General features: G+C 47.5%; 1 pseudogene; it reads right to left on the reverse strand.

Moving 5' to 3' along the window:
* The window catches only part of LOC130492430 (zinc finger protein RFP-like), a 29,259-nt pseudogene extending 24,292 nt beyond the window's left edge, over nt 1-4,967 (reverse strand).
* Nucleotides 4,968-20,507: the final 15,540 nt, after the last annotated feature.

Here is a 20,507-nt window from a genome sequence, read left to right on the forward strand (position 1 = left end):
TGTGATCGGTCCAGACTTCAAAGGGGACCCCGGGCCCCTCCAGAAACTGCCTCCACAGCGTAAGGGCATGGTGGACGGCTGATGCTTCCTTTTCCCAAATGGGCCAGTTCAATTGGGAATGTGTAAACCTCTTCGAGAAGTAGGCACAGGGGTGCAGGAGACCGTCCGGTCCTCTCTGGAGTAGGCCCCCCCATGGCTACGTCGGACGCATTGACCTGTACAATAAACATTTGTTTCGGATCTGGGTGCTGCAGGACCGGTTCAGAAGTGAAAAGCCGTTTGAGGGCTACAAAGGCGGATTGGCATTGATCAGTCCACAGTATCTTGGCAGAGGGCAACGTTGCAGAAACCCCTTTACCCTTTGTTTTCAGGAGGTCGGTGATTGGCAGCGCCACTTGAGCGAAATTGGGAATGAAACCGCGGTAGAAATTAGCAAAGCCCAGAAATTGCTGCACTTGTTTGCGGGTGGAGGGCGGAGTCCAGTCAAGTACCGATTGGACTTTAGCGGGGTCCATGCTAAGGCCACGATGAGAGATTATGTACCCCAAGAAAGTTATCTGCTTTTGGTGAAATTCGGATTTAGAGAGTTTTGCATAGAGCTGGTGGTTACGCAGTCGTTGTAAAACTTCTCTGACCAGAGCAACATGTTCCTCCATGGTTTTCGAATAAATAAGAATATCATCCAAATAAACTACCACGCCGCGGTACAGCAAATCATGGAGGATTTCGTTAATGAGTTGCATGAAGACCCCCGGGAGCCCCTTCAATCCGAAAGGCATCACAAGAAATTCATTCATTCCAAAACAGCTAGAGAAGGCGGTGAGGGGTTCGTCTCCCTTGCGGATACGGACGCGATAATAAGCTTCCACTAAGTCCAATTTGGAGAAAACGCGACCCTCCTGTAATTGCCCCGTAATATCTGAAATCAACGGTATGGGGTAGGCGTTGGCTTGGGTAACTGCATTAAGCTTCCGGAAGTCAATGCATAAACGCAGGTCACCCTCCTTCTTCCGGGCAAAGAACGCAGGGGCTGAGTTGGGAGCGTTCGATGGCTGAATGAACCCTCGAGCGAGATTTTTATCCAAAAAGTCACGTAACACAGCGCGTTTGGAAACGCTCATGGGGTAAATCTTGCTTTTAGTCAGTGTGCAATCTTTTACCACCTCAATTGCACAGTCAGTGGTATGGTGGGGGGGGCAAGGCATCACATTCTTTAACATCAAAGACATCTGCAAAGTCTCTGTATGCTTCGGGCAAAGGCGGTGGCGATGCGGTATCGGAGGTTAAAGCCGGAGCGGGTGGAGGCATCACCGCGACTCCCTGTCGGTGCTGTTCGCACTTGGGATTGGCAAAGGAAATAGTGTCTGTTTCCCAGTCTATATAAGGACTATGACCTTTAAGCCAATTAATCCCTAGAACAACTTCAAATCAGATGGGGGCTATGGTAAAGTCTATTTGCTCCCAATGAGAACCAATACCCATTGCTACTCCCCGTGTGCGATGATCGACCGGTCCCCCCTTAAAAGGGCTCCCATCCATCTGGGCGAATTGGACGGGAGCTGGTAACGCCTCGGACTTGACTTCGAGGGCTGCAAACGTGGCTTCACTAATTAAAGTGCGACCGCAGCCAGAGTCAATAAGTGCCTTGACAGGCAGTTGGGGATCCCCTTTATAGTGTTGCAACACTGCGTCCACATAAACAGTGGTTTCCACTTCACTCACCTTGACGGGAGCTTTGGGTTTAGCAGGAGATTCTGCAGGGGTCTGTGGAGACGCTCCACTCACCACAGACCGAATCCGTTTTTTGACAGATCAAGAGGGGCTTCCAGGTTTAGAGCTGGAGAATTCCATTAATCCTCGTCAGAAGAAGGAGAGTTGTCCCCCATTGGGGCACTTGTAATCCGGGACCCCGCGGGGTCGCTTGGTGCAGAAAGGTTAGCTGATTCCTTAACGTGAAGTGCAGAGGGTGTGGGTCGTCCCGGCGCTGCGCTGCGGGTGGCCGCGGTGCCTCTGCGTTGAGGTCTTCCTCGAGCTCGGGGTGGCATGCTGGGGCAAGTGTTCTCCGGTCGTTGAGGACAAGCCGCCGCAAAGTGACCCAATTCCCCGCACACGAGGCAAGCCCCCCTCTGGAACCTTGTTTCGCGATCCTGAGGCGGTCGCGTTGGTTTCCGCAAGCTGGGGAGCGGTGCTTTGGACGGGGGTTTCTGGGTGCTTTTATCCTTGTTTCGTTGCCAGACCAGGGAAATGAAACGCCGGCGGCTTTCAACTTCTTCAGTCAGTAAAATCCAATCTTCGAGGGTGTCAGGATCGCCCCGCATATACGACCAGTTCAAAATGTCAGGGTGTAAGGCTTCCCTAAAGTAGTGGATTAGGGTGGCCTCCGGCCAGTCTACTATTCTACTGGCTAGTCTCTGGAATTCATCTACAAACTCTCGGACTGGAGAAGAGCCCTGCCTGAGTTGTAGAAGTTCTGCTTTGGCTCGTTCTCCCATAAAGGGGTCCTCAAACCGTCTCCGCAAGGCAGTCATAAAATGGTTGAGGGAGCGGATAGAACGAGACCGAGTGTCAAATTGGAGGACCATCCAGTCAGCTGCTTTCCCCGTCAATAGAGAAGCTATGAAACGAACCCGGCTATCCTCTGTGGGAAAGAATTGCCCTTGTTCCTGCATGTAACTATCGACTTGATGTAAGAAACAGGGTAGAGTCTCGAGCGAGCCATCATAGGTCGTTTTCAACCGGGGTTGCTTCCATGGGCCGGGTATGGGTTGGCCCGGCTGTACAGGTGCCCCGGGAGCTGGTGCAACTGGCGCTCCGGGGACCAGTGGCTGAACAGGGAGATTAGCTGGTGGTTGAGCTGGCACAACCGGCTGAACTGGTGGGTGAACTGGTGTGGTGGGATCAGGAAGAATGGGCTGCGCCGGAGTCACCAGCGCCCGCTGTAATCGTTCGTTTTCCTGGAACAAATGTTCCATTTGATCCTGGAGACGGTCTACACGATCGTATAACTCCCGGTTTTGAGCCGGCAATAAGTGCACCTCGTCCTCAGGTCCACCCGTACGATGTGCCCGGCTGGCTTGGAAGCCCATGGCCCATTGGGAGCCGTCCCCATACAAGTCCTCCTTGTCGGAATCGTCGGATCCCCGAAGCCATTCTGCGAGGCGCCACGCGCGTTGGGCGGTGCGGGACGGGGCAAAAGCCGGGGAAAATGTTAGTCCCCACGAAGGGCCAGTTCGACCGGGGTCTTTGGGGCGCACACCCACCCGTGCTCGTTCTGCAGCCAACTGTTGTTCCCTTTCCCGTGCGGCCTGAGCTTTGGCCGCCGCCTCCGCCGCCACAGCTGCTTCTCTTTCTGCGAGAGCTTGGGCAGCCTCGAGTTTCAGGGCAACATCTGCAGTCACAAGCGGTAGAAGTTCCTTTTCCAAGAGGGCGAGGAGCGGTTCGGACTCCCCACCCAACAGCGGTTGAATCTGGACCGCTAGCGCAGGTGCATTAGCCCCGAAGGTTGGGGACAACAATTGTGATAGAGTGGCTACCATGGTATCCTTCGTTAGTTCCACGAATAGAAGCGCCATTTGAATAGCCATCCGTTTCGCCTCTGCTTGACAGTCAGCTGCATTCGGCACCAAAGAAAAACCTGCCGGCGGGGCCCCTGCCATGGCACCTGTGGAGTGAGTCTCACGAGCAATAAGTTTATCCAACAAATCAGTCAGTATTTGTAAATCCTCCACCGCCAGTTGGGATCACCCACCAACCGATCAAGGGCTTGGAGGTCTAAACAGGTGTTAGCATCCTCAACGTCAGACATCCAAGGAGAAGTCAGTAGAGAACGCCACTGGGTCTGTATTAATCCATTTAGACGACTAACTTCCGTGCTAGTCCTGCTCAGTTCAGCTACAACGTCCCGTACGAGATTGGGATCATCGTCCAGGGTTCTTCCAGGAACCCGCAACCCGGGGATCACAACCGGCTGGTCTGGGGCGAACCACACGGGGCTCCAACCCCTGTTGAATCACTCGGACAGCGCTCTCCTCGCTCCCATCCGAGTGGCAGGCGAACCCTCCTGGGCTCCAGCCTGACAGAGGAAAGAAGGGATAGCTGTCACAATGTCAGCCCTTGGCCCACTTGAACCAAAAACCACATCAGAGACAGTCAGGTCCAAAGAAGCTGGTTTTACTTGGTCAAAATAGGTTAACAGAGCATAAAGAAAAGGGTGACAGCTATGGGGCTGGCTGGCTAGAACTTGGTAATATAAAAGCATTGAAAAGGCGAGAGATTACATATCAAAAACAAAGCTGTGTTCCCAGAGCTTCAAACGGAGTTCAGTAGGCATAACAGTCCTTGAGTCTGGTCGGCGGGAAAGCGAAAGTAAACATCAACTGAGATACAGGCCTGACAGCTGGGCAGATCTGGACAGTCCTTCAATGTGACTCCTCTGAAGATGCCTGCCACAGCTGCTGGCGAAACGTCAGGGAAGAAAATACCAAGACCACAGACACACAGCCCGGATAACCTACAAGTACCAAAGAACCAGAGATTTCTTACCTTCAGCTCCTTCAGAGGAATCACCTGGTGATCTTGGTGCTCCTTAGATCTGCAGCAGACCACGCAGAGGCTTCCTCATCCTTGCAGAAAAACTTCAGGGGCTCCTGGTGCTTCTCGCAGGCGCCCCCCTTGCCTTCTGCCCCCGTCACATCTGCCGCTTTTTTCTCCTGCGGACTCAGTTTCTGGATTATTCCCACAAAAATTGCAAGTTGCTGGTTGGGCTGGAGGGTCCCCTCCTGCGCTCTCCCTCTGCATTGGGGGCAGCAGGAAGCCTCTGCCCTAAACGCCCCCCAGGTGCGGGTCAGGCAGGCGCGGCAGAAGTTGTGGCCGCACTCGGCGATGGTCACCGGGTCCCTGAAGAAGTCCAGGCAGACGGAGCAAGAGGCTTCCTCGCACAGCTCCTTCAGGGGTTCCTCCGCCGCCATGGCTGCCTGGGAGAAGTGGGGAGAGAGAAGTCAGTTTCGTTTCCTCGCTTTCCAAAGCAGCGACGGGGCGTTTCCCTCCCTGCAAAGGACTCCCTGCTGCTGCTGTGCACTCAACAGCAATGCAATGGGCAGGGGGGTTGCTGGGGAAAGGGTCGGGCTCTCTTGCACTCCTTTGGCGGGCATTTACAACCCCCTTTGGGGGCGTCCCTGAGACTAGCGAGAGGCTTCCCTGCCGGGCTGGGAAGAAGAGATCCGGGGGTCTCCAGCAACTCTCCACGAAATGAGCCTGGAAAGATTTCCCCAGCACAACGAAATCGTCCTGGGAAAGTTGGAAGGAAGCGGAGCGGCGCCACGGGGCCGATTTACCGAGGGGAGCAACCTTGTGCATCATCTGCCCCTTTGCAAAACAACAGCCATGTGCAGATCCCCCCACCCCTCTTACGGGGGGGGGGCAAGTGGCAGAAACTCTCCAGTTTCCCCTGTGAAGCTGATTTTTTTAATTATTTTTTTAAAGGAACAAAGGTCTTTGCCCTTTTCTACACGAGAGTTGTTCCCACGACAGAAATCGAAAATAATTAAGCAGCAACACAGCCACGTTCCCTGCAAACTGGGATCTGGATGTGGACGCCAGATCCGCAAGCGAGGGCAGAATGGGGGGGCACCACTCCGGGCGGTGACAGAGGGGTGTCCCGTTTCTGAAAAGCCCACGCAGACTTTCCTACCTTCCTACCTTCGGTCCCACTAATTACTCTTATGAAAGGACCTGGGTCCCACCAGGATGGATTTTTTTAAAAAACATCTTTTCTGAGAAAGACATTTATGTGTTTGTACTTGCAGGCATTCTGTTTATTACACTGCTTATGGCAAGTTTTAAGGACATGCATATTGCAGTTATATTGCTTTATTGCTATGGCTTTAGAACACAACAGAAATAATTATTCCATTAGCAACTGAAAAGCAGCAGTTGTTCTGAAAACCCTAGATCCCACCTAGACAAGTTCTGCATCTCTCCAGAGCTGCACAGCCTGTTGGTTGACAACCACGTCTGTGCATTAAACTCCCATAGCTAACCTATAATTTACTGTGAGATCTAAATCACTTAATTATACAAAGAAACAACAACCCCCACCCCCACCAAGAGATATAGAAATGAAAGAGAAGTCCAGTAGGATGCCCAAAATTCCACGGGAGGATATCAGCAGCCGGAGATCACCACTACGATCAGATGGGTGACATCCAAAGGAGAAAATAAATCCACAGATCAATTGAGACGGTCGTTCCAGATACTGTATAAAGTCCCGTTTTTGCCAAAAGCTTCAGTCATTGATCCCTTCTTGCTGTCAGCAGTTTGCTTTTGAATATTTGTTGAATATTTGTTATATCTGCTTGTAATATTTATGAACATGTGAGTATGTTATTTCCAGGTTGGCTTTCACAAGAGGTTGATCGTAGGAGGATTGTATTTGGATCTTACAGGGATCTACTTATTCAAAAGCAAACTGCTGACAGCAAGCCTGGTAGTGTGGATCTAAACTAGGCCCCCCTCCACCCGCCTCGCCAGGAGTCCCACGGATGCGGGCGGCGGGGGCTTTACAGAGATCCACGCCTGCCACCCTCACCCACCCTTGCCACCACGTGACCTGGCAGGTGGGTGGTAGAGTTGTAGCTGGCGCCACCCCCCACCCCCGGCATCATGGGCAGGTAGGGAGGAGGAGGAAAGGGAGCCGCTTCTGCCCCTATGCCATTGTCAAGGAGGTCCGGCCTGCCCTCCAGCAAACCGGTTCCTCCTTGGGTCAAAAGTTGCCAAACTCCCCACTGGGCTTCAGGACTCCCCCCCAAAGCACAATGCGGGTAGACTCCGCTACCTTGTCGAGGAGACTCGGTCTGCTCTCCAGCAGGCTGATTCCTCTTTAGTTCAAAGTCATCAAATGTTTTCCTAGGAAAACCCAAATTCCTTACTGTGCCCCAGGATTCCCCCTTTGAGCGCAGTACAGGTATATCGCCACCAGCTCTCAATTCCAAAAGGCTGGCTTTCCCAGGGATGAGCTGAGAGCTACTCTTCCCCAGCCAGTTTCCCAAAAGTCAAAACAAGCAAAAACCGTCCCTGCAGAGTAGAGCTTCTGCCAGGGGAGGCTTATTGCCACAAAACACTAGGGTAGGTGGTTTCTCTCACACACACACACTCAGGCACTTGGATTTAGCCCTGAGACCCAAAAAAAGGTTTCTCAGACTTCAATATAAAGTCTATAAGTTTATTTAATAAAATGTGCTCGTTACAGAAAGGAAATTGTTTGTGAGGCAGATAGCATAAAAACAAGAAATCTTAGCAATCTCTAACTTCACAGTAGTTCTTTAAGTTTCAGGCAAAATAGGCAAAGTTTCCAAGAGAGTAACAAATGCAAGGTTTTAGTTGATTTATAGTTACCAAGAACCAGGTTTTGGTCCTAACACGCAGAGCGTCAGTCCTTCCTGGTTGCCAAAAGATGATGATCGCCTGGAGACATGACCAGCATGTCCCCTTCCCAAGCGTCATGATTTTGATTAGAACAGAGTTCATATTTATCTCTCCCATCTCATTGGGCGATGGCCATTCCGCCCAATGAGATGTTGGGGACGCAATAAACTTCTAAGATATTTGGCATGACACCTCTAGGCCTTTTGAAGTTACAGATGTATTTGCATCTCTGCAGCAATACAAAACATCTGGGCTCCTTCAAGCTTTTGAGATGTCAGGCTTCTAACAGGATTGTCACCAAAAGAACAGATAGCTGATTTACAATAGGAAGGCTTTGAAATGGAGGTGCTTTGAAGTGGAGGTGATGGTGCCTCAGGTCTCCACACCTTTCCCCCCAAAGTGAAGTGGCTTCCCATGGGAAATGGAAATGGTTTCCCACGGGAATGGTTTGTGAGAGAGCTGGTCATCAGCTCCCAGTCTGATATCAAGACATTGAAGACATAGAAGGCCGCAGCCTGAACCAAAGTTTGGTGATCAGAAGAAGAGCAAGGTTGCTTTTCTTTACAGCCATGGCCCCATAAACCAGGCAGGTGGAGGCAGCGGCACTGCAAGTGGGAGGGGGCAGGCAGGGGAGGGAGAGAAGGGGAGCCACCATTTCCCCCCTCACCACCACGTGAATCAGGCAGGATGACATGGTGGCACATTAGATTGACAGGGTGGCTGTTCAGTGGCCAACAGGGCAAGTGGGAATGGGATGATGCCCCCTCACAAGTCTCATGGGCCCCCTTTATCACCAGATCTTTCTGAAGCGTAGATGACACATTAATATGATTGCAAACACTGACAGCCAGTGTGTTGAAGTGCAGTGTGGTGGACTTGAACTGATGAGGGCCTGGGTTCAAATTCCTACTCAGCTATAGGGTTGCCACTGCCTCCAGGTGGGCACTGGAGATCTCCCCGAATTACAACTGGTCTGCAGATAGGGTTCCCAACTGCCCGGTTGTGATGGCAATTCCCCACCAATTAACCGGGCTGCCCACTGACCAGCTGATGGTCAGAGTGGGCAGAAGCAGGCAGGGAGAGCGATTCCCTCCCGCTCATACTTCTGTGGAGTCAGAGTGTGCAGACAGAGGGGCTAGGAAACCGGAAGTAACTGTATCTGGACTGTGCACAAATCCCTCCCTCTCCCCAACCCCAAAAGAGGCTCCCAAGTGGGGACAATGGCTGCTTCAGAGCTTGGACTCCACGGCAGGGGTGGGGAATTTTTTTCCTGCCAAGGGCCATTTGGATATTTATAACATCAGTCGCGGGCCATACAAAATTATCAACTTAAAAATTAGCCGACCAGGCCCCCAGCAGGCAGCTGCCCCAGATGAACGCCCCCCCCCCCCGTGCGGGCAAGGAGGCCGGCATCCAACCAGTGGCGTGCACGCCCACCTGGTGGCACAGGATGGTCTGTTGCACAACAGTTTCTACATGCAAGAAATGAATTAATTGACTTTTGCGTTTTCCAGGTTTTACTTCCAGCTAAGCTTGCCTTTTGAACAGAATTTTGCTAGGGACATTGCTTTCTATGGACTTACAGGCCTTTTAGAACTCTGTGTGGGCTCTTGATATTTTTATCTCCTGCAGTCTGGCCCCAGCTGGCAACTACCCTATTTTTCATGAGGTCAGATGAAGTCTTTTTCAGCAAATGACTGTATTTTATCTGTTAATATTGTTCCTGTGGCTCAGAATTTAGGGGGCCTCCTGCCTCCTGCTTGGGACCGTGGTTTTTGTCTCCCCCGCCCTGCATTAGCAAAGGGGTGCGGCTTCAATATGTTTGTTCGTGTCTCAGACTCATTTGTTTTACAGCTCCTGTGGAAAGACTGGTGATTTTAGTTCTGGTTCTGTGGCAGTCATGCCTATTCTAGACTGCCTGAGTTCTCTGGTGTTTTGGTGTTTCTCTTTGTAATGATCTCAACTGTATGACTATTGTGAAAGGTTGTGTATGTTTCCATTCAAAGTTGACAAAGGACTTTTGATTTTTGGGATGCTTTGTTTGAAGAAAGGATAAAGGGATGTTGGTGTTGTTTTATCAAATGTACCAATGCGGGATTGATGTTGCTGCTATGTATCATGTATTATGCAATGTCTTAGAAGTCTATGTGTTCTTCCATTAATGTATCTTGTTCAAATGTGTTCCTGCTTCTTCCAACTGTCTTTCCTAAGTTGTGGATTTTTCAATAAAGCTGTTTTAGGGACCTCCAGGAATTTCCTGGAATTATTGCCCAAAGAAAAAGGTATTTCACCTGTGGCCCTATCAACTGCCTGTGTACATAAGCAGGTGCAGGAATCTCACCTTTAGCCGTGAGAATCTGTCCCCTTCCTCTGTTTCTTCTCTGTCTTTCCTCTTGCCTTCAACGGACAGAGTCTGCATAAGCACCCACACACTCTGCTATTCTTTAAGTTGTAATGTTGCCAGGCCTAGTTGGCTTCTTAATGCTGTTGTCTATTACTTGGTCCTTGTGTTTCAGAAGACAAGGACTGGTTTATTGTTGAATTGTTTGTTGGACTTCAGTAGCAAAAAATGACGTGTCTTGAGATGGGATGTATTTTATTGAGATCAATTGTTAAGAATGTATAAAATGACCTGAATTAATTGTGCCCAGGGCAAACTGAGAGAGGAGGATGGAAATTGGAAAATTGGTCAGAGTGAGAAGGGAAAGTTGATTGAGTGGTGGAGTGAGTGGTTTACTGAGATAAGAGGGTTCTGGAATGTATATTGTCATTAAAAGGCATGGCAGATCGTGATGGAAGGCATGATGAAACGGAATACAGGAATGATTGACAAGCCCTATATGTATGTCTTGTATCATAAGGGGGGAATGAGACAGCAAGGTAGACTTCCCCTGACTATGGAAGATCCACTGATTTAGCAATTTGTAATAATCTCTTTTCCTTTCTGTAAATGTATTGAAATGTATTAGGACAGCAAGGGAATAGCTTGTTGCTGGGCAGGATATCTCTGTGTGTCTATGTCTGTAGTAATTGGGGCAAGAGTCACGGAGGGTTACAGTAAACCATAACAAGAACTGGGTGAAACTGTTACTTTACTGCCACCTCTATGTCTGTAGTGCTTATCAGCTTTACCCTGAATGTTGATGGGTTGTCATATCTTGAAGTTGGATAAATATCTCTCCCTCAGTACAATCGGGACTCAGAGATTTCTGCCCATTAGGGCCTCTGGGTCGCAGCTGCCAGAATAAACTGTTTTCTTGAAATAACGATTCGGGTCTCTCTCCCCCCCCCCCGAACTCCCGTTTACCACAACACTAGCCAGAGGGTTTCCCTGCCAGGCTGGGGGTGGGGAGATCCGGGGGTCTCCTCCAGCGACTCTCCGCGAAACGAGCCTGGGAAGATTTCCCCAAGCAGCAGACCATAGCCCTGGGAAAGTTGGAAGGAAGCGGAGAGGCGCAGCAGGATGGGTTTGCTGAGGGGAGCAACCTCGTGCTTCATCTGCCCATTTCCAAATCAACACCCAGGTGCAAATCCCCGACCCCTCTTACTGGGGGGGGGGCGGGGAGTGGCAGAAACTCTCCAATTTTCCCCGCGAAGCTGACTAAAAAAATAAATAAATAAAAAGAGGGAAGAAAAGGTCTGATCGTTTGGGTGCGACCCCGCCTCTCTGCCCTTGTCTACACCAGAGTGGTTCCCACAGCAGCAGCAGCACACGCGTTTTCCCTGCAAACCGGCATCTGGATGTGGACGCCAGATGCGCAAGAGGGGGCAGGATGGGCTGCACCACTTCAGACGGTGAGAGAGGGTGAGTCCCGTTTCCGAAAGCTCCCCCCTCTTCAAGAAAAGACCATGCAGACAGAAAAGCAGCACAGCAAAGAAAGGGCTGAGATTATTACCTGAGCTGCTCCTTGAGCCGCTACTTTTCTGGTATAGCCAGTCTTTTCGTTGCACGTGCACAATCTAGGGCTGTTGATTCGGTTCAGCCCGAACTGAAAAACAGCTGAATTTCCCCTGATTCGGTGGTTTTTAGTTCGGGACGAACCGAACTCAAAAATGGCGGGCAACCGGGGAGCCGAATTCAGCGAGTTCGGGAGTTCACGAATAAATCCAGCCAATTCGGGGCGTCAGTAAGCAGCATAACCGTCAGTAAGCAGCAGTCTCCTCCCCCGGCCAATCAGTGGCCAAGCTGGGTCTTCTTCTAGCCAATCAGTCAGGATTGAGTACTGGAGGAATCAGCTGATGTGCGGCCCGGCCGGGGAGAGAGAGAGAGAGGGAAATCCTCCTGTGTGTGTGTGGGGGTGCTTGTGCACATTCGATCCTTTCTGTGGCTGCAGGGGGCATATTTTTGGGGGTACAGACACAAAACTTTCAGCAGAGATTCAGACAAGCCTTCTTAAGAGACCACCCAAGTTTTGTAAACATTGGGTCAGGGGGTCCCAAGATATGGGCTCCCCCTTTTTTTCTTTCCATGGCTGCAGGGGGTGCATTTTTGGGGGTACAGACCCCAAACTTTCAGTGGAGCTTCAGATGAACCTTCTTAAGATACCCCCAAGTTTTGTAAACATTGGGTCAGGGGGTCTCAAGATATGGGCTCCACCCCTTTTCCCTCCCCCCTTTTCCCTCCCCCCTTTTTCCATTTACGTGGCTGCAGGGGTGCTTTTTTGAGGATACAGCCCCCAAACTTTCAGCATAGCTTCAGACAATCATTCTTAAGATACCACCCAGGTTTTGTAAAGATGGGTTCATTGGGGGCAGAAATATCGGCTCCCCCCTTTTCTCTTTCCGTGGCTGCAGGGGGCGCATTTTTGGGGGTGCAGATCCCAAACTTTGAGTGGAGCTTCAGACAAGCCTTCTTAAGAGACCACCCAAGTTTTGTAAACATTGGGTCAGGGCCCCCCGAGATATGGGCTTTCCCCTTTCCCCTTTTGGGATGAATGGATCAGCTGATCCTGTATGCTTCTCCAGAGCAAAACGTCCCGTGCCTAATTGGAATCATCTTGGATTACAAGTCCTCCCCAGCCCCTCCTGATGGAACAGAAGACAGCCACAGTAAGACCCCTTTGGGGGCTTTAATCTATAATTTTTCTTCTGTGTTCGTGTGTGGGGGGAAGCAGAATTTGTGTGTGTGTGAGGAGGGAGCAGTTTCTGTGGGTGGGGGGGGGGAGCCAAAGGGGGCTTTTGCCGGTTCTGCCTGGGGTGTGTGTTCTCCCTCGAGTCTCTCTCTCCCTGGTTTGAGGGGGGGGGTTTTCAGTTGTGTGTCTTCAGGTTTTCCCTCATTCATAAGAGCGGTTAGGTCTATTTGGATGCTTGCTCAAAACTTCTCAGCTGTTTGTCGGGGCTGGGAGCTTTGTGCGTGGGCGGCAAGATCTGCTCAGATATGCACATTAAGGGTGGGGGGACCCCTTTCGGGGCCCATATCTCAGCCCCCCTGACCCAATCTTTACAAAACTTGGGGGGTCTTTCAAGAAACGGCCTTTGAAGCTCCGCTGAAAGTTTGGGACCTCTTCCCCCAAAAATGCCCCCCCAGAGCCGCGGAAAGGCACAGTTGTGTTTTTAATGGCTTTATTCGGCCGAATTTTTTCCCCGAACTTTGAATTCCTGTTGAATTGCACGGACCCGAAGCGGGGGAGTTCAGACTTCGGCATATCCCGAATCTAAACGGGCCGCATTCAGCCGAATCTGAACTATACCGAATTTTTTTTAATTCAACAGCCCTAGCACAATCTAAGCCTTATCCACCCTTCTGACCTTGGAGGAGGAGGAGCTGTGCAAAGCAGGGACCTGCCCATATTGAACTTGGAGTGGGTGAACAGGCGGGCTTCACCCTAATACCCTCTTCTCATTTAAATAGACTCTGCAGTCCTAGGATTACATGGAGAGACGGTTAAGGTGTCAGACTCGGGTCAGGGGAACCCAAGTTTGAACCCCCACTCTGCCCTGGAAACTTGCTGGGTGACCTTGGGCCAGTCACACACTCTCAGCCTCGACCCTGGCAAGTATGTTTGGATGGGAGACCTCCAAAAGAGTACCAGGGACTTGACCCAGAGGCAGGCAATGGCAAACCATCTCTGAACATCCCTTGCCTTGAAAGCCTATGGGGTTGCCAATGCCAAAAACAAAATGATAATTACATGGCTTCTTAGGATTCTCATCCTGTCCATTGCATTGGTTTTTACACTTTGTAATCTGCCTTGACTCTCAGTGAAACTGGCGAACCATAAAATAATGTAAATAAAATAATAATACCAAGTACCTGGTGTTGCTGTCCTGCGTCAGTGAATCAGCAATAAGTCTATTCATAAGTTCATTAATTCAGCAGTGGAAGAGCTTTTCCTGGACAGCCTGCAGGTAACAATGTTGCCTGTCTGTGAATACTTCCCTGTAAATCACTGAGCCTCAACTTTTCCTACCTTCAGTCCCACCAATGGCTCTTATCAAAGAACCTGGGTCCCACCAGGATGGAATTTTTTTTAAAACACCTTTTCTGAGAAAGACATTTATATGTTTGCACTTGCAGGCATTCTGTTTATTACAATTGCTTGTTTATGGTAGGTTATAAGGACATGTATATTACAGTAGTATTCCTTTATTGCTATAGCTTTAGAAAACAACAGAAATAATTATTTCATTAGCAATTGAAAAGGAATAATTGTTCTGAAAACCCCAAATCCCTCCTAGACTAGTTCTGTCTCAACCGAGATGCACAGCCTGCTGGTTGACAACCACTGCTGTACATTAAACTCCCGGCACTCACAAAAAGAGCCCGTCAGGGAGGAAACTAGACGGAACCATCCCCTTCTGACAGGCAAAAATGTCTTCTGTGGGTTTGTTGGGTTTGTTCCTTAACATAGGGGAGTGACCTCTCAAAGGTCCAGAGAGGACCAGGCCAATTCCAGCTTTTGACCTGTGTAGCTATATTTTTTTTTAATTGCTGACACACCATTACAATGACCTATTATGGCAATGACTAGTTCACAGATTTTTAAAACTCACTCTTGCTCTTTTCATTGTGGAGTTATAAGAGGAACAGTATTGGCTGCATATTGAGCCTTATAACTCTGGCATGAGAAGGACTACTTTTAAAAAATGAAATCAGGGAAATCATTAAAATTATGGTCCAAAGAAGACCAGGCCACTGCTAGCATTTGAGATGCCTAGCCATAATTTTTAAAAAATAACTCTCCATTAGAATGACCTATGGTGACAATGGCTAGTTCACAGATTTCTTTCCTGTTTTTTAAAACTAACTCTCTGTTTTCATTGCAGAATTAGAAGGGGAATGGGACTGGCTGCACATTGCTCTTTATAACTGAAACAAAAAGGGCTAGAGAGTTGCTTTTAAAAAATAAATCTGGGAACAAGTACATTGTTGCAATAGGCAGGGGATATAAATATATTTTTTTAAAAACTATGTTGATCTGGTACCAACTTTTTCAAAAGGCCTCAGATAATGGGTGGACGAAAGGCCTCCCCAGAGCATCAAGGCAAGGAAATTGCCCATGAGCAGGAATTCAGTGTAAATTTAGACAAAAATAAAAGCCAGAATACTGAAGAGTCCTGCCCATATTGGTGGTAGCCCAGAGCCCTCATTCCACCCCCTCCATGTTCAATGGCAACATCCTCATCCGTCCATGTTGAAGGAGGATGAGGCCTTGGCTTCGTCTTTGCCTCTTCTCTCTCCTTTGCTTTCCCCATCTTCAACTTCTTGCCAGGCTCCTTCCTTCACATTACAAACCGCCCGGCATTTCCCCTTTCCCCAAAGTGTGGGTCCTGCTGTGGTCACCTCTCTCCTTGCAACCTCCCCTGCTCTTGCTCTGGTCTTTCAATGTCCCCCTCAAGCCTCCTCCCTCCTATCCGGCTCTCCACCGCCAAAACCCCCCACCTCTCTCTTCATTCTGAACAAGGGACGTTTCTCCTTTGACTCCTCCATTAACTTCCTTTCTGCTCCCAGACGCCACAGAAACTCTTCGATCCTGCCCTTCAAACCCCTCTGCATCGGTCCATTAGAAAATAAAGCTGGGGGCCTCAGAAATGGTCACCAGCTTCTGGATTTTGATGGGACTTGTAGAGCCCAAAATGAAGGGAATCGGTAAATCCTGGCCCAGATTAGGTCCAGAGACTCTGGTCTTTGCATTGGAATCAAAGGTTTAACCATGACAAGCCAGGAAGGTGGGAAGCAGTACAGACAGGGAGGGTGGGAAATATGCCCTCCGTTACAAAACAAAGAGGGGTTAACTTCCCTCACTTATCAGAGCCAGTGTGGTATAGTGGTTAGAGGGTCTTAGAATCTGTGAGGCCCGGATTCCCATCCTAACCCCATCATGGAAGCTTGTTTCTTGGCATTGGGCCAGTCACACACCCTCACCCTAACCTCCTTCTCAGGACTGTGGTTGTTGTGAGGATAAAATGGAAGGCAGGGGAATGATGTAAGCTGCAGTGGGTCCACCTTTGGGAGAAAGGCAGCAGAGACAAGAAGGTGAGTGGAATATATTGCCTCTTTTAAAAATAAGGGGGTGGGGGTAAAGAAAGTCCCTGAAGGTTCAGAGCCAGTATTTTGTAGTGGTTAAAGCAGGTCTAGGATCTAAGAGACCCAGGTTCAAATTCTCATTCTGCCTCTGATACTTGGAGGCTGACGGAAGTCACACACACACACACTCAGCCTCCTCCAATTCACAGGACACTTATTGTGAGGATAAAATGGAAGACTGGACAGCGATGTCAGCCACGTTTGGTCCACGCTGGGGAGAAAGGCAGGGTATACATGAAGTCCCTCTGTAATAAGCCAAACCTAGGACTGCATGGAAGGAATAACGGCAGAGAAATTACTAAAGCTATTTTCAGTAGGAAAAAAGGGGGGTATGTTTTTCAGAGTTGCTCCTGTAGGAAAGGGACACTTGTCATAAATCTGATTTTGGGTACAGTTCACAAAAAGGGCGATTGCACTTTTTTGTTGCTCCATCAGATATTGCATACGTCTTCCGACAGGAGGTGGAACTGCTCATTCAGTATTTAAACTACCATTAAACATTGTGAGTACAACAAATCTCTAGTCACTGATGAAAGTGAGGGGAAAGGAGGGACCCTGGATTCCCCCCTCCCCCCTCTTCTTGTGGAGGTGGGACAGGATCATATATCTCATTCTGAATCTGGCACCCATGTGTATCACATACCCCAGAAAGTGGGGCCAGGTACACTTAGGAGAAGGACTCCTACCAGCCCATAGAAACATCCCAGGATTGCAGAAAAATCCCAAAAAGAAAAAAAATTACAAATTTAACATTTTCAGAAAAACACGGAGATCTTGTGAAATACGTTATGAGGTCTCGGTTGTCAGTGTGGAGAAGAAAGGAGCAATGGTGACATGAACCAGGCAAGCAGGGGAAGAGAAGAAGGTCTGCCATCCTCACCCACTCTTGACACCACTACGTGAGCCTGGCAGGTAGGTGGGTGGAGTTGCAGCTGCCACCATCCCCACCGGCCAGCTCTGTGGGCAGGCAGGCAGGGAGGAGGAGGAAAGGGAGCCGCTTTTACCCCTATGCCATGGGACCCCTAAACCAGGCAGGGGGAGGCAGCAGCACTGCAAGTGGGAGGGGGCAGGCAGGGGAGGGAGGGGAGCTACCATATCCCCCCTCACCACCGCGTGAATCAGGCAGGTAAAGGTGGTGGTGCATTAGATTGACAGGGTGGCTGTTCAGGGGCCAGCAGGGCAAGTGGGGGTGGGATGATGCCTCCCAAGCCTCATTTAGTCCCTTTATCCCCAGATCTTCCTGAAGTGTAGATGACACATTAGTATGATTGTAAACACTGAGTGCTTTGAAGTGCAGTGCGGTAGACTTGAACTGATGAGGCCTGAGTTCAAATTCCTACTCAGCTAAAGGGTTGCCAGCCTCCAGGTGGGATTCAAAAAATGTAAATTCAACTGTAAATTGGTAGTATTCAAAAATCACAGATGTAGGCTAATGATTCACTTATATCAATGTTTATAAATATAATTTCCTCAGATTACACTATTGCTTCATAGTGCCTTTTCAATCAACAAAATTAAATGTACAGTTTTATATATACAGCAAGGCAAAATTCATAAAAAATCAAATTCAACAATATATGCATAATTCATGAAAGAAAGACACCACAAGTTAATTGCTAATTTCTGTTGAATTTGATTTTTTATGAATTTTGCCTTGTTGTATATATAAAACTGTACATTTAATTTTGTTGATTGAAAAGGCACTATGAAGCAATAGTGTAATCTGAGGAAATTATATTTATAAACATTGATATAAGTGAATCATTAGCCTACATCTGTGATTTTTGAATACTACCAATTTACAGTTGAATTTACATTTTTTGAATACTACTTGTATGTAAAATGGCTAAACAGTATAGTGAAAAATTTGCCTACACTAATGAGGATAGAGAAAGGATTATAGGCAACAGGGACTCTATAAGAAAAAAACCAGACAAGAAAAAGGATACCATAGAAATGATTGGTTTTAAAAGTAGACAAGCTATAAGATGTGATTTACATGCTACCTCATTAACAGACTATGTGAAAGAGGACATGATCCCACGGGGGCTACGTATACAAAAAGCTCCTACATTGTTTAGAAAGGATGATAAATTTAAAGAGAGATGGATTGAGATTTTAAACAAATGTTCAAATGACTTAATGTTATTACTCATAGAAAAAGCCACAGTAGAAGCTGAGAAATTAAAGGAAGAAGTAGAAAAAGAGAAAGAGGAATTGTATAAAATATTGGATAAGAAAACGTTTGATCAGAAAATAGCACAATTGAATAGTGAATTGAATGATTATACGGAACAGGTGAGAGCCTATAAAATCAGGAAATTAGACAGAGACACTGCTGACTATACAAACAAAACAGTATATCCTTGGCTAAATACGAAGAATACAAGAAGACAGTATCAGGGAGATGAACAGGGGTTCCTTTCACCTGAGGAGGAATCAGAATCCTCAAGTCTCTCAAGCAGGGCATCTAGTCGGGATTATTTTTTACGCCCACGCAATTACGCCCGCGGAGGCTATTATCCAAGGCGGCCCCGCAGAGGACGGAAAACTTAGTTGTAAATCTTTCAGACTATACTCCAACTAATGAGGAACTTCGAGTTTTAAATTTAGGTTTAGGTTTCACTCCCACTCCTAAATATTCTGCTATGCAGACCCGCATTGATATCTTTAAATTGGTTAGACAGCTTAAATTAAGGGATTTTTTTAAGCAGAGCACCCTGCAACCCACAGGCTTCAGAATAAAATCAACTTTCATACCTCCAGTGCAAAACCATTTGATATCTACATTTCAAGAATTAGTACTAAAGGATGTAGAAAGAATAGAACAGAAGATTCCATATCAGCAGAATATTACTAAAGAAGAAAGGGAAATTATTAACAAGCTGAAAAAAATTCCCAATTTAATTATCAAACAAGCTGATAAGGGCGGGGCTATTGTCCTGCTTAGGAAAACGGATTATGATTCAGAATGTCATAGGCAACTTAGTAATGAAGAGTTCTATAAAAAATTGCGAGGTGATCCCACTTCCATAGTATTGAATCGTATCAAAACTGTAATTTTTGAAGGTCTCTCATTGGACTATATAACAAAGAAAGAAGCTGATTTTCTATATAATAAGTTTGTTAGAATTCCTATATTCTATGTTTTGCCTAAGATACATAAAGGGAGAATACCCCCTCCAGGAAGCCCCATAGTTTCGGGCATAAATGGACCACTTGACCACATCTCCAAATATCTGGAAAGTCATTTGCATAAATTTTCTACAGATACACCATCTTATATTTTGGATTCCACGCATTTCATTAAGGATATTGAAAATCTTCCTAATATGCCTAATATAATAATAGCCACCATGGATGTAAGGGCTCTTTATACTAATGTTCCCTTAGAAGAGACCCGTGAAATTATAGAAAGACTACTCGCGAGTAGAGCAGACCAAACACCTCCGACCCATTATTTAATGGATCTGCTGGACCTACTCCTGGAGAACAATTATTTTAGGTTTGGTGAAGAGATGTATCAGCAGATCAAGGGAGTAGCGATGGGGTCAGCAGCGGCTCCATCTGTGGCAAATATCTTTATGATTTCTTTTGAAAAGAGGTTTATTTTTTTGTAATGAGGTATTTAAAAAACATGTTCTATTCTTTCGCCGTTTTGTGGATGATCTGATCATGTTATTTGACAATCAAGAGAATTGTAATGTGTTTTTGGAACAGCTTAACCAATATAATGAGCATATTCAGTTTGATTTTCAGACCGATCATGACAGTCTACCATTTCTTGATGTAATTGTTAATGTTGACTCAGTGGGAAAGCTTTGGGTAGCTCCCTATAAAAAGCCCACAGATAAGGGAGCTCTGTTACATTATAAGTCTCATCATCCCTCCTTTATGAGGAACAATTTACCTTATGGCCAGTTTTTAAGGTTAAAAAGGAATGCAACACACACAGAGGACTATATAAAAGCAGCATCAGAATTGGAAGACACCCTTTTGAGCAGAGGTTATCCACCACATATCATCAATAGTGCATGCCTTCGAGCTGATGGGGTAGATAGGTCTACTCTTTTTACTTGCAAGAAACGTGATAAACAGAATGTAACAGCTTCTTTACAATTTACACATTTGGCAACTAAGATAAAACGAATCATTTATAAACACTGGCACATAGTACAGAGCATTGCAGGATGTGCAATACCACCCTTGATTGGTTTTAAAAGAACGGGCTCTTTAAGAGACGAGCTAATACATACAGATCTCAATGTAGCACCTCCCACCACAGGGGCTGTTGGACATCATCGCTGTGGATCATGTGCAGTCTGCCGGTTCTCCCTCCCAGTAGAGTTTCACAAGGGAAGACACTGGCTTCACATATGTACTGCGTCAATTTACAAATTGCTCCTCTGCAAATGTTATTTATTTAGTCATTTGTATGTGCAAATTAATTTATGCTGGAAAAACCACACGCCCCCTTAAATTAAGAATTGGGGAGCACAGGTCCAGAATAAAAAATCAAGTATTAGAAGCGCCCCTAGCGGAGCATTGGTTGAAGTGC

This window comes from Euleptes europaea, chromosome 1 (genome assembly GCF_029931775.1).
Source record: "Euleptes europaea isolate rEulEur1 chromosome 1, rEulEur1.hap1, whole genome shotgun sequence".
Taxonomy (NCBI): Eukaryota; Metazoa; Chordata; class Lepidosauria; order Squamata; family Sphaerodactylidae; genus Euleptes; species Euleptes europaea.